This window comes from Bombina bombina, chromosome 2 (assembly GCF_027579735.1).
Source record: "Bombina bombina isolate aBomBom1 chromosome 2, aBomBom1.pri, whole genome shotgun sequence".
NCBI classification, from domain to species: Eukaryota; Metazoa; Chordata; class Amphibia; order Anura; family Bombinatoridae; genus Bombina; species Bombina bombina.
The window spans coordinates 789,136,285-789,151,682 of record NC_069500.1 but is presented as its reverse complement, the minus strand read 5'-3'; the positions used below and the strand labels follow the sequence as shown (position 1 = coordinate 789,151,682).

The 15,398-nt window shown below is 41.2% G+C and overlaps 1 protein-coding gene across 2 annotated transcripts in view; it reads left to right on the top strand.

The window, feature by feature from the left end:
• FKBP8 (FKBP prolyl isomerase 8) overlaps positions 1-15,398 on the top strand; it is a 232,221-nt gene that overhangs the window by 22,823 nt on the left and 194,000 nt on the right. Inside the window, exon 2 of one of the 2 annotated variants that reach the window (XM_053702961.1) lies at positions 4,062-4,179. The exons of the other annotated variant lie outside the window; for it this stretch is intronic. The gene's annotated coding sequence lies outside the window, so the exon portion shown is untranslated. The remainder of the gene's footprint in view (positions 1-4,061; positions 4,180-15,398) is intronic. 2 annotated transcript variants of the gene reach the window in all.

Below are 15,398 nucleotides of genomic sequence, written 5' to 3'. Positions count from 1 at the left end.
ACATCCCCTATAAAGAGAAAAATAGTGCTATCCCACCTTAAAAAAAATAATACAGATATTGCCTTCCTGCAAGAAACCCACCTAAAATCTGAAGAAGTGCTTAAACTTAAAACTACATGGGTTAAAGAAGTATTATTCTCATCCACAACCAAGAGGAAAAGTGGGGTAGCAATGCTTTTAGGGAAGAAGCTTGATTATGAAGTTATACACACTGAGACAGACAGAGAGGGAAGGTATCTGATTGTCAAAATTAAAATAATGAAAATAATGTACACACTTTGTAATGTCTACGCTCCTAATGTTTTTTGTCTCCCGTTCTGGGAAAATTTACAAAACAAACTCTTGCTTCTTACGGAGGGATACCTGATCTTGGGGGGGGACTTCAACATGGCACCTAAATATCCAGTTGATAGATTAAGACAGAACTCCACTTCTCGAAAAACAAAGAGAGATAATTTAGAATCAAAATTATTCATTAAATTAACTAAAAACGAAGATCTGTGACATATGGAGGACACAAAATACGGATGAGAGGGAGTACACATGTCACTCTCGCGCACATAAGACACTCTCCAGAATAGATCTTTTTTTAATTGACGAGAGATTATGTAAATCTAAAGTTATAGCCGAAATCCTCCCAATCACTACATCTGATCATGCCCCTATTTCTTTAGCATTTCAGTCTAACTACCCACAGGGAGGGAAAAGAGGGTTTAAATTCCCACGATATTTAAGCACTGACAATAAATTCAAAAACTGGTTGATAGCAAAATTTCGTGACTATGTTCAATTTAATCAGGAATACATCTCACGACCAGCACTTTTCTGGGAAACAGCTAAAGCTGTTTTAAGAGGGGAAATACTCGCATATACTATAGCCAGGACTAAAAAGTATAAGAAAAGGGAAGGAGAGCTTCTTAGAGCAGTAACAAACGCATACAACAGGCATATCTATCAGCAAATCCCAGAAACATGGTCCAGATACATCTCTGCGTTAGCACACAGAGATTCTTTTTATTTATACAAAACAACACAGAAAGACCTTAGATTACAGGCCAAGTTATACCATTACGGGAATAAAACAGGCAAACTCCTGGCAAACCTGGTCAAACGAGAGAAAGCATCTCCCTTAATAGAAAGTATAACATCAGAAGGTAGGCAATTTAAAACACCTGAAGAACTTCTTCGAGTATTCGAGGAACATTACAGAACTCTTTATAATGGTAAAATATCAAATCTTACACAGCGTGAGGAATTCTGGAAAAAAATTTCGTACCCGGTGTTATCATGCGAAATAACAGATCGCTTAAATTCTACTATCACTGAACAAGAAATTCTTACAGCAATTCATAAACTAGCTTATAATAACGCCCCAGGACCTGACTCCCTCCCGAACGAATTTTATAAGATACTGTCTTCTGAAATAACAAAGCATTTATCTTCTTTATTTAACGATCTCTACCTTGGAGGGGGTACGCCGTCAATAGATTTTGTCGCTTCTAACACAACTCTTATTTTGAAGCCAGGGAAGGACCCGGTAAGGAAAGAATCCTATAGACCTATAGCACTTCTGAATACTGATTACAAATTTTTAGCAGCTATTCTGGCAACTAGGATGCAATCTTTCCTCCCTTCCATTATTCATAAAGATCAATCAGGCTTTATATCAAAACGGAATTCTTCAGCTAAAATTAGGGAACTACTCCTTACAATTGAATACTTTAAGATAACGGAGGAGATGCAAACCGGGAGGAGAGAGGAGACCCCTGATAAGGCGATCATTTTTATTGATGCTGAAAAAGCATTTGATTCTATGCATTACGATCATTTGTCTTATACTTTGAAAAAATTCGGGTTAGGCGGTAACTTTCTTCGTTTCTTTAATAATCTATACAAAAACGCCTCCACGAAAATTATAGTAAATGGAGATCTGACGCAAGATATAACATTAGAACGGGGAACCAGACAGGGGTGCCCTCTCTCCCCCCTATTATTTGATCTGGCAATTGAACCTTTGGCTTTAGCAGTACGTCAACAAATGGAAGGAATTAAGGTAAGAAAAAAAGAGATGCATATGGCACTCTATGCTGACGATGTTTTAATATACTTATCAAATACGGCTAACAATATACCCAAGCTCCTTACGATAATAGATCAGTTCGGATCATTCTCTGGTTATAAGGTAAATACAGCTAAATCAGAGTTACTCTGGATCAAAAAGACAAAAGTTTCAGCAATACAAATTCCTTTCACTATAGTACAAGACTCGGTTAAATATTTAGGTATATGGATATCCTATAACCCTAATGACTGGTACTCTTTAAATATACTTCCAGTACTCAAGATCGTCAAAGAAGCTTTTAAAAACTGGCAGAATCTTCCTCTCTCTTTGTCAGGTCGCATTGCTTTATACAAAATGACTCTTCTCCCGAAAATACTTTATGTTCTCCAGAATACTCCATTGATTCTTAAAAGGAAAGATATTTTTTCATTTAATATAGCTTTGCGTGAGTTTATTTGGCAGAACAAAAAGCCTAGAATCTCATTAACTAAATTGACATTACCTTCAAAACTGGGAGGATTATCTCTCCCTGACTTAAGGAACTATAATCTAGTATTCCTAGCTCGTATTATAGTAGACTGGATAACTAATAATGATTATATTACGAACTCTGAACTTGATGCCGACATTCTTTACCCAATTGAGCTGAGGGCTATCATACACTGCAATAACAATCTTTTTCCTCCTGAATTAAAAAAAATAAGTTCGATTTGCAATCCAATTCAAATGTGGAAGAAGTTGTGTAAACAACTATCTATTGAATCTAAGGTATCAAGGTATAACACACTCTTAAATAATCCACAATTTCCAGCAGGGATGCAATCGACTCTATTTGCACAATGGCAGATCCAAGGTCTAAGACAAGTTCACCAGTTATTAGATTTTGAAACGAGATGTGTTAGGTCATTTGACTCCCTAAGGGAAGAATTTGGCATCCCCAATAAAAACTTTTTTGCTTACCTGCAAGCAAGACATTACGCTACCAAGCTAACAAGTGAATTTGGCTGGGAATGGTCACTTGGGAGTATTGATAATTGGATTCTTTTAGCAAAGAACGGGCTCACCTCAATTTCCTATATCTATAAAATAATAATCTCACTTAAAGGTTCAGAGACACTGGAAAAAATTAGGCATAAATGGGCTGAAATGCTAAGACAAGAATCTCTCACTCTTAGTACACTTACTCTCTCAATACAAAAGGTTCATCAGGTAACTTTATCTACAACTTGGAGGGAATCACATATTAAGATTCTGCATATGTCACATTTCACACCGAAAAAAGGCGCACAGTGCCAGGCCAGTTTTAACAAGTGCCCAAAATGCCTTTTCCCTTCAGCTAGTTTATTGCACATGTTATGGGAATGCCCGAAAATTCGAAATTTCTGGCTTAAGACACAGTACTGGTTAAACACCAGCCTAGGCCTTCCCTCTCTGTCTCTCTCTCCCACAAATGTAGTTTTACTTAGTCAGGATGAGGGTCTATCCTTTAAGGAGCTTAAAATTATTAACCTGACTATTCTGGCTGGTAGATATTTAATTTTAAAGAAATGGAAAACAAGAACAATTCCGAGTGTAAAAGAAATTAAAAATTGTTTAAAGAAACAGTGTATTATTGAGCAAGTGGATACTGACTTGCAAAATGAAGAATATGTAAAGAGATTCTTCTTAAAGTGGTCTATATTTATAAAATCTCTCCCTGAGAGTGAAATTGAATATATAATCTACCCGTTTAGAGATACAGAATTAATCTTACTAGGTATTTGGTAATCAGAGGTAATCACCCCTCTCCCTCCCCTCCCCCCTTTCCTTTCCCTTTTTTTTGTTTTTTTGTTGTTGTTTCCTTTTGTTTTTATTTTTTATTTTATTTTATTATGTTTAAAACTACAGGGTGCAATACCCTCTGTGAGTATCCATTTGTAAGCATAAGCAGATATTCACCACTCGTCCACAATTGATCTGCACTAGGGGTCGCCCTCTTGTTTTCTCTCAAAATTTACAGACTACAGATACATCTTCTGCGTTTGGGAGGAGCAGCCCTCAGTTCAGTGCGCAGTCTGCTGGGACACTGTGAAGTTCCCAGATCGTTCACCTAGGCACTACCTCTGCCTTTCCATACTGTGAGTATGTTTGCACTTGCATTATTTCTTTTATAAAAAATATTGGCTACACTAGGAGGCGCCCTTCTCTCTCTGCTCTGTTTTTCTACAGTGATTTACTTCTCTTAAAACCCCAACTAGGTGTACAAATACTCCATATAAGGGGACCAGCAAACTGGACTGTGAAATCCTTGATTTAAAACTGTTTTGCTTTCCAATATATTATGTTTCTCCAACATAGGTGTGTCCGGTCCACGGCGTCATCCTTACTTGTGGGATATTCTCTTCCCCAACAGGAAATGGCAAAGAGCCCAGCAAAGCTGGTCACATGATCCCTCCTAGGCTCCGCCTTCCCCAGTCATTCTCTTTGCCGTTGTACAGGCAACATCTCCACGGAGATGGCTTAGAGTTTTTTGGTGTTTAACTGTAGTTTTTATTATTCAATCAAGAGTTTGTTATTTTAAAATAGTGCTGGTATGTACTATTTACTCTGAAACAGAAAGGTGATGAAGATTTCTGTTTGTAAGAGGAAAATGATTTTAGCAACCGTTACTAAAATCGATGGCTGTTTCCACACAGGACTGTTGAGAGGAATTAACTTCAGTTGGGGGAAACAGTGAGCAGACTTTTGCTGCTTGAGGTATGACACATTTCTAACAAGACGATGTAATGCTGGAAGCTGTCATTTTCCCTATGGGATCCGGTAAGCCATTTTTATTACATAAGAAAAAAAGGGCTTCACAAGGGCTTTTAAGACTGTAGACATTTTCTGGGCTAAAACGATTGATATATAAGCATATTTTAATACTTCATAGCTTTGAGGAATTATTTTATTCTTGGGAATTATGTAAAATAACCGGCAGGCACTGTATTGGACACCTTATTCTCTAGGGGCTTTCCCTAATCATAGGCAGAGCCTCATTTTCGCGCCTCTATTGCGCACTTGTTTTTGGGAAGCATGACATGCAGATGCATGTGTGAGGAGCTCTGATACATAGAAAAGACTTTCTGAAGGCGTCATTTGGTATCGTATTCCCCTTTGGGCTTGGTTGGGTCTCAGCAAAGCAGATACCAGGGACTGTAAAGGGGTTAAATATAAAAACGGCTCCGGTTCCGTTATTTTAAGAGTTAAAGCTTTCAAATTTGGTGTGCAATACTTTTAAGGCTTTAAGACACTGTGGTGAAATTTTGGTGAATTTTGAACAATTCCTTCATACTTTTTCTCATTTGCAGTAATAAAGTGTGTTCAGTTTAAAATTTAAAGTGACAGTAACGGTTTTATTTTAAAACGTTTTTTGTACTTTGTTATCAAGTTTATGCCTGTTTAACATGTCTGAACTACCAGATAGACTGTGTTCTGTATGTGGGGAAGCCAAGGTTCCTTCTTATTTAAATAGATGTGATTTATGTGACACAAAATTTAGAGAAAATGATGCCCAAGATGATTCCTCAAGTGAGGGGAGTAAGCATGGTACTGCATCATCCCCTCCTTCGTCTACACCAGTCTTGCCCACACAGGAGGCCCCTAGTACATCTAGTGCGCCAATACTCCTTACTATGCAACAATTAACGGCTGTAATGGATAATTCTATCAAAAACATTTTAGCCAAAATGCCCACTTATCAGCGAAAGCGCGACTGCTCTGTTTTAGAAAATACTGAAGAGCATGAGGACGCTGATGATATTGGTTCTGAAGTGCCCCTACACCAATCTGAGGGGGCCAGGGAGGTTTTGTCTGAGGGAGAAATTTCAGATTCAGGGAAAATTTCTCAACAAGCTGAACCTGATGTAATTACATTCAAATTTAAATTGGAACATCTCCGCGCCCTGCTTAAGGAGGTGTTATCTACTCTGGATGATTGTAAGAATTTGGTCAATCCAGAGAAATTATGTAAAATGGACAAGTTCCTAGAGGTCCCGGGGCCCCCCGAAGCTTTTCCTATACCCAAGCGGGTGGCGGACATTGTAAACAAAGAATGGGAAAGGCCCGGCATACCTTTCGTCCCTCCCCCTATATTTAAGAAATTGTTTCCTATGGTCGACCCCAGAAAGGACTTATGGCAGACAGTCCCCAAGGTCGAGGGGGCGGTTTCTACTCTAAACAAACGCACCACTATACCCATAGAAGATATTTGTGCTTTCAAAGATCCTATGGATAAAAAATTAGAGGGTTTGCTTAAAAAGATGTTTGTTCAGCAAGGTTACCTTCTACAACCAATTTCATGCATTGTTCCTGTCACTACAGCAGCGTGTTTCTGGTTCGATGAACTAGAAAAGGCGCTCAATAAAGATTCTTCTTATGAGGAGATTTTGGACAGAATTCATGCTCTCAAATTGGCTAACTCTTTCACCCTAGACGCCACTTTGCAATTGGCTAGATTAGCGGCGAAAAATTCTGGGTTTGCTATTGTGGCGCGCCGAGCGCTTTGGCTAAAATCTTGGTCAGCGGATGCGTCTTCCAAGAACAAATTGCTTAACATTCCTTTCAAGGGGAAAACGCTGTTTGGCCCTGACTTGAAAGAGATTATTTCTGATATCACTGGGGGCAAGGGCCACGCCCTTCCTCAGGATAGGTCTTTCAAGGCCAAAAATAAACCTAATTTTCGTCCCTTTCGCAGAAACGGACCAGCCCCAAGTGCTACGTCCTCTAAGCAAGAGGGTAATACTTCTCAAGCCAAGCCAGTCTGGAGGCCAATGCAAGGCTGGAACAAAGGTAAGCAGGCCAAGAAACCTGCCACTGCTACCAAGACAGCATGAGATGTTGGCCCCCGATCCGGGACCGGATCTGGTGGGGGGCAGACTCTCTCTCTTCGCTCAGGCTTGGGCAAGAGATGTTCTGGATCCTTGGGCGCTAGAAATAGTCTCCCAAGGTTATCTTCTGGAATTCAAGGGGCTTCCCCCGAGGGGGAGGTTCCACAGGTCTCAATTGTCTTCAGACCACATAAAAAAAAAAACAGGCATTCTTACATTGTGTAGAAGACCTGTTAAAAATGGGAGTGATTCATCCTGTTCCATTAGGAGAACAAGGGATGGGGTTCTACTCCAATCTGTTCGTAGTTCCCAAAAAAGAGGGAACATTCAGACCAATCTTAGATCTCAAGATCCTAAACAAGTTTCTCAAGGTTCCATCGTTCAAAATGGAAACCATTCGAACAATTCTTCCTTCCATCCAGGAAGGTCAATTCATGACCACGGTGGATTTAAAGGATGCGTATCTACATATTCCTATCCACAAGGAACATCATCGGTTCCTAAGGTTCGCATTTCTGGACAAGCATTACCAGTTTGTGGCACTTCCGTTCGGATTAGCCACTGCTCCAAGAATTTTCACAAAGGTGCTAGGGTCCCTTCTAGCGGTGCTAAGACCAAGGGGCATTGCAGTAGTACCTTACTTGGACGACATTCTGATTCAAGCGTCGTCCCTTCCACAAGCAAAGGCTCACACGGACATTGTCCTGGCCTTTCTCAGATCTCACGGGTGGAAAGTGAACGTAGAAAAAAGTTCTCTATCTCCGTCAACAAGGGTTCCCTTCTTGGGAACAATAATAGAATCCTTAGAAATGAGGATTTTTCTGACAGAGGCCAGAAAATCAAAACTTCTAAACTCTTGTCAAATACTTCATTCTGTTCCTCTTCCTTCCATAGCGCAGTGCATGGAAGTAATAGGTTTGATGGTAGCGGCAATGGACATAGTTCCTTTTGCGCGAATTCATCTAAGACCATTACAACTGTGCATGCTCAGTCAGTGGAATGGGGATTATACAGACTTGTCTCCGACGATACAAGTAGATCAGAGGACCAGAGATTCACTCCATTGGTGGCTGTCCCTGGACAACCTGTCACAGGGGATGAGCTTCCGCAGACCAGAGTGGGTCATTGTCACGACCGACGCCAGTCTGGTGGGCTGGGGCGCGGTCTGGGGACCCCTGAAAGCTCAGGGTCTTTGGTCTCGGGAAGAATCTCTTCTCCCGATAAATATTCTGGAACTGAGAGCGATATTCAATGCTCTCAAGGCTTGGCCTCAGCTAGCAAAGGCCAAATTCATACGGTTTCAATCAGACAACATGACGACTGTTGCGTACATCAACCATCAGGGGGGAACAAGGAGTTCCCTGGCGATGGAAGAAGTGACCAAAATCATTCAATGGGCGGAGACTCACTCCTGCCACTTGTCTGCACTCCACATCCCAGGAGTGGAAAATTGGGAAGCGGATTTTCTGAGTCGTCAGACATTTCATCCGGGGGAGTGGGAACTCCATCCGGAAATCTTTGCCCAAATTACTCAGTTGTGGGGCATTCCAGACATGGATCTGATGGCCTCTCGTCAGAACTTCAAGGTTCCTTGCTACGGGTCCAGATCCAGGGATCCCAAGGCGACTCTAGTAGATGCACTAGTAGCACCTTGGACCTTCAAACTAGCTTATGTATTCCCGCCGTTTCCTCTCATCCCCAGGCTGGTAGCCAGGATCAATCAGGAGAGGGCATCGGTGATCTTGATAGCTCCTGCGTGGCCACGCAGGACTTGGTATGCAGACCTGGTGAATATGTCATCGGCTCCACCATGGAAGCTACCTTTGAGACGGGACCTTCTTGTTCAAGGTCCGTTCGAACATCCGAATCTGGTCTCACTCCAACTGACTGCTTGGAGATTGAACGCTTGATCTTATCAAAGCGAGGGTTCTCAGATTCTGTCATTGATACTCTTGTTCAGGCCAGAAAGCCTGTAACTAGAAAAATCTACCACAAAATATGGAAAAAATATATCTGTTGGTGTGAATCTAAAGGATTCCCTTGGGACAAGATAAAAATTCCTAAGATTCTATCCTTTCTTCAAGAAGGTTTGGAGAAAGGATTATCTGCAAGTTCCTTGAAGGGACAGATTTCTGCCTTGTCTGTGTTACTTCACAAAAAGCTGGCAGCTGTGCCAGATGTTCAAGCCTTTGTTCAGGCTCTGGTTAGAATCAAGCCTGTTTACAAACCTTTGACTCCTCCTTGGAGTCTCAATTTAGTTCTTTCAGTTCTTCAGGGGGTTCCGTTTGAACCCTTACATTCCGTTGATATTAAGTTATTATCTTGGAAAGTTTTGTTTTTGGTTGCAATTTCTTCTGCTAGAAGAGTTTCAGAATTATCTGCTCTGCAGTGTTCTCCTCCTTATCTGGTGTTCCATGCAGATAAGGTGGTTTTGCGTACTAAACCTGGTTTTCTTCCGAAAGTTGTTTCTAACAAAAACATTAACCAGGAGATAGTCGTGCCTTCTTTGTGTCCGAATCCAGTTTCAAAGAAGGAACGTTTGTTGCACAATTTGGACGTAGTTCGTGCTCTAAAATTCTATTTAGATGCTACAAAGGATTTTAGACAAACATCTTCCTTGTTTGTTGTTTATTCCGGTAAAAGGAGAGGTCAAAAAGCAACTTCTACCTCTCTCTCTTTTTGGCTTAAAAGCATCATCAGATTGGCTTACGAGACTGCCGGACGGCAGCCTCCTGAAAGAATCACAGCTCATTCCACTAGGGCTGTGGCTTCCACATGGGCCTTCAAGAACGAGGCTTCTGTTGATCAGATATGTAAGGCAGCGACTTGGTCTTCACTGCACACTTTTACTAAATTTTACAAATTTGATACTTTTGCTTCTTCTGAGGCTATTTTTGGGAGAAAGGTTTTGCAAGCCGTGGTGCCTTCCATCTAGGTGACCTGATTTGCTCCCTCCCTTCATCCGTGTCCTAAAGCTTTGGTATTGGTTCCCACAAGTAAGGATGACGCCGTGGACCGGACACACCTATGTTGGAGAAAACAGAATTTATGTTTACCTGATAAATTACTTTCTCCAACGGTGTGTCCGGTCCACGGCCCGCCCTGGTTTTTTAATCAGGTCTGATAATTTATTTTCTTTAACTACAGTCACCACGGTATCATATGATTTCTCCTATGCAAATATTCCTCCTTTACGTCGGTCGAATAACTGGGGAAGGCGGAGCCTAGGAGGGATCATGTGACCAGCTTTGCTGGGCTCTTTGCCATTTCCTGTTGGGGAAGAGAATATCCCACAAGTAAGGATGACGCCGTGGACCGGACACACCGTTGGAGAAAGTAATTTATCAGGTAAACATAAATTCTGTTTTTTCTTTTTTTTGGCCCTGCGAGGCACAAAGAGGTTGAACTCATTTTGTACACGTTGTTGGTTATAAATAAATAATAAAAAAAAAAATAATAATAAAAAAAAAAAGGACAGATATCTGCCCTGTCTGTTTTGTTACACAAGCGTTTGGCAGCCGTGCCAGATGTTCAGGCGTTTGTACAGGCTTTAGTCAGAATCAAGCCTGTCTACAGACCGGTGGCCCCTCCATGGAGCCTAAATTTAGTTCTTTCAGTTCTTCAGGGGGTTCCGTTTGAACCTTTACATTCCATAGATATTAAGTTACTATCTTGGAAAGTTTTGTTTTTAGTTGCTATTTCTTCTGCTAGAAGAGTGTCTGAATTGTCTGCTTTGCAGTGTAATTCACCCTGGTGTTCCATGCAGATAAGGTTGTTTTGCGTACTAAACCTGGCTTCCTTCCAAAAGTTGTTTCTAATAAGAATATTAACCAGGAAATTATTGTTCCTTCTCTGTGTCCTAATCCAGTTTCTAAGAAGGAACCACTGTTACACAATCTGGATGTGGTTTGTGCTTTAAAGTTCTATTTACAAGTAACTAAAGATTTCAGACAAACATCATCCTTGTTTGTTGTCTATTCTGGTAAGAGGAGAGGTCAAAAAGCGACTGCTACCTCTCTTTCCTTCTGGCTAAAGAGCATCATCAGATTGGCTTATGAGACTGCTGGACAGCAGCCTCCTGAACGGATTACAGCTCATTCCACCAAAGCTGTGGCTTCCACATGGGCTTTCAAGAATGAGGCTTCTGTTGAAAAGATTTGTAAGGCAGCGACTTGGTCTTCTCTGCATACATTCACTAAATTTTACAAATTTGATACTTTTGCTTCTTCGGAGGCTATTTTTGGGAGAAAGGTTTTACAAGCAGTGGTGCCTTCCGTTTAGGTTACCTGACTTGTTCCCTCCCTTCATCCGTGTCCTAAAGCTTTGGTATTGGTTCCCACAAGTAAGGATGAAGCCGTGGACCGGACACACCAATGTAGGAGAAAACAGAATTTATATTTACCTGATAAATTCCTTTCTCCTACGGTGTGTCCGGTCCACGGCCCACCCTGGCATTTAGTCAGGTTTAAATTTATTTTTCCAAACTACAGTCACCACTGCACCCTATGGTTCTCCTTTTTCTCCTAACCGTCGGTCGAATGACTGGGGGGGCGGAGCCTAAGGGGAGCTGTCATGAACCAAGCCTCCAGACTAAAAAGAAAAAGAAAAGGTCTGGGAGGCATTCTGCTAAGAAGGGCTGTATGGGGATTTGAACCTGTGGCTCTGTGATTGCTATTTCTGTTTGCTTACATGTTGAGCCACAGCCAGTTCTAGCAATAGCATGGATCTTAAAAGATCTGATAAATAACTATTTGCCTTACTTGTTATTACACCTGTGCAACACACAGGTGTTCTCAATTCTGGAATGAATCAGAACCAACCCTGTGCAAAACCTCCCTATTTAAGGATGGCTTTTAGTCTGCATTAGTGTCTTCACATTGGATCTGTTTTGTCAAGTCAGAACCTGTTTCCTGTATTTCTTTGGAGAAAGATTTCCTTTGCACCTGTTTACAAGGTATTACCAGGAGAAAGCCTTTACCTTTAAACCTGTTACCAATCTACAAGTTTGTTTCCTGCTTTATGCAATTCCTGCACTTGGCCATTGCCAGGAGAAAGTTTTCCTTTGCACCTGTTTACAAGGTATTACCAGGAGAAAGCCTTTACCTTTAAACCTGTTACCAATCTTCAAGTTTGTTTCCTGCCTTGTGCATTTCCTGCACTCAGCAATTACAAGGAGAGAGACTTTACCTTTAAACCTGTTACCAGTTTGCAAGTTGTTTCCTGCATTGTGTAATTCCTGCACTCAGCAATTTCAAGGAGAGAGACTTTACCTTTAAACCTGTTACCAGTTTGAAAGTTGTTTCCTGCATTGTGCAATTCCTGCACTCAGCAATTTCAAGGAGAGAGACTTTACCTTTAAACCTGTTACCAGTTTGCAAGTTGTTTCCTGCATTGTGCAATTCCTGCACTCAGCAATTACAAGGAGAGAGACTTTACCTTTAAACCTGTTACCAGTTTGCAAGTTGTTTTCTGCCTTGTGCAAATCTTACATTTCAGTTATTACCAAGAGAAAGACTTTCCTTTTTGAATCTGCATCTCTGCTTACTAGTTTTCTTTATTTTCACTCCTGCTGTATGTGGTCTTAACATACCTGAGTAGCATATTTAAATATTCTGCAAGTATTTGCTTAAACAAAGTATTTTGTTGTTTAAATAAATTTGTTTTCATTTTCAATCAGTATGGCTTCTACTAATCTTCCTTTAAAGCAACTGTTCCAGACAATGAGGCTCTCACATGATATCCTGAGACAGAACATGACAGGAGCTATATGGACAGCTCTGCTGTGTGTTCTCTTTGCCACTTCCTGTAGGGGAAGAGAATATCCCACAAGTAAGGATGAAGCCGTGGACCGGACACACCGTAGGAGAAAGGAATTTATCAGGTAAATATAAATTCTGTTTTTTCTTCTGGCACCATTATACTCTGATGTTTCTCCTACTTTTCCTTGTTCCATTGGCTGAACGACTGGGAGGATAGGGGAAGTGGGAGGGATATTTAAAGGGACATGAAACCCAAATCTTTTCTTTTGTGATTTAAAAAGAGTATGCCATTTTAAACAACTTTCTAATTTACTTCTATTATCTCATTTGCTTAATTCTCTTGACATACTTGGCTGAAAAGCATATCTAGATAGGCTCAGTAGCTGCTGATTGGTTGCTGCACATAGATGCCTTGTGTGATTGGCTCCCCCATGTGCATTGCTATTTCTTCAATCAAGGATATCTAAAGAATGAAGCAAATTCGATAATAGAAGTAAATTGTAATGTTGTTTAAAATTGTATTCTCTACTTGAATCATGAAAGAAAATATTTGGGTTTAGTGTCCATTTAAGCCTTTGGCTGGGGTGTCTTTGCCTCCTCCTGGTGGCCAGGTGTTGTATTTCCCAACAGTAAGGCATGAAGTTGTCGATTCTCCCTGCCAGGAAAGAAAGGAATTTCTACGTTAGCTGTCAAAATCAGCGTTAAGGGCTCCTAACGCTGCTTTTGGCCGCCCGCTGGTATTTAGAGTCGGCCAGGTAAAGGTGTACCGCTCACTTTCAAACCGCGACTTTTCCATACCGCAGATCCCCCTTACGTCAATTGCGTATCCTATCTTTTTAATGGGATCTGCCTAACGCTGGTATTTAGAGTCTTGGCTGAAGTGAGCGGTACACCCTCTACCGACAAGACTCCTAACGCCTATAAAAAGGCTGTAGTTAAGAGCTTTATGGGCTAACGCTGGTATATAAAGCTCTTAACTACAGTGCTCTAAAGTACACTAACACCCATAAACTACCTATGTACCCCTAAACCGAGGCCCCCCCACATCGCCGCCACTGTAATAAATTTTTTTAACCCCTAATCTGCCGACCGCACATCGCCGCCACCTACATTATCCCTATGAACCCCTAATCTGCTGCCCCTAACATCGCCGACACCTACATAATATTTGTTAACCCCTAATCTGCCCCCCCCCCCAACGTCGCCGCTACCTTACCTACACTTATTAACCCCTAATCTGCTGACCGGACCTCGCCGCCACTATAATAAATGTATTAACCCCTAAACCGCCGCACTCCCGCCTCGCAAACACTATAATAAATTTTATTTTTAATACACAAGTAATTTAGTTAATTTTAGGAATATTATTTCGTTTAATATAAATTATATTTATGTTAGGGGGGTGTTAGGGTTAGAGTTAGGTTTAGGGGTTAATAACTTTATTATAGTAGCGGCGACGGTGTGGGCGGGAGATTAGGGGTTAATAATTGTAGGTAGGTGGCGGCGATGTTAGGGAGGGCAGATTAGGGGTTAATAAAATTTATTATAGTGTTTGCGAGGCGGGAGTGTGGCGGTTTAGGGGTTAATACATTTATTATAGTGGCGGCGAGGTCCGGTCGGCAGATTAGGGGTTAATAAGTATAGGTAAGGTAGCGGCGACGTTGGGGGGGGGGCAGATTAGGGGTTAATTAATATAATATAGGGGTCGGCGGTGTTAGGGGCAGCAGATTAGGGGTTCATAGGGATAATGTAGGTTGCGGCAGTGTCCGGAGCGGAATATTAGGGGTTAATAATAATATGCAGGGGTCAGCGATAGCGGGGGCGGCAGATTAGGGGTTAATAAGTGTAAGGTTAGGGGTGTTTAGACTCTGGGTGCATTTTAGGGTGTTAGGTGCAGACTTAGAGAGTGTTTCCCCATAGGAAACAATGGGGCTGCGTTAGGAGCTGAACGCTGCTTTTTTGCAGGTGTAAGGTTTTTTTTCAGCCCAAACTGCCCCATTGTTTCCTATGGGGATATCGTGCACAAGCACGTTTTCCCAGCTTACCGCTACCGTAAGCAATGCTGGTATTGAGGGTTGAAGTGGAGCTAAGTTAGGCTCAACGCACCCTTTTTTGAGCCCAACACAGCCCCTCAGACAACTCTAAATACCAGCGTTGTCTTAAGGGTGCGTTGGGAAAAAAAGCAGCGTTAGCTACGCAGCTTTTTACCGACAAAACTCTAAATCTAGGCGTTAGTTTTTTAGGGGTTGGCTTTAGTTATGTTATAGAGAAATAAAGTTTATTTATTGTATACTAGAACCAAGCTGCGTTTGGCAGAAAAAGTAAGTGTGTTTTGCTGTTCTCATGGCTATTAATCTATATCGGTATTTTGTTTAGGGGAGTTTTCAGACCGTTTTGTAATCCTTTAACTGCACATGTGCAGAAAATAGTTCATGCTTTTCTATGTGTATTAGTTTGTGATCGGGTAGCAAGGATTCTTTTGTTCTGGGGAACATGGAAATAATTGAAAAGACACCTTAATAATATGTTCATTTGACAAAATAAAACCACATTATTTATTGCAAAATCCTTCTCTGATTTGAAGTTACATTAGCCCTTTAAATTGGGGATATTGTGACTACGTATATTGTGGGGCAGTGCAAAGTGATGAGAGACATATATGGTCTCTTTCATAACTACTAAATCTGCAGCATAAAAGCAGCCTTAGGCAATGACTATGCAAATGTGAAT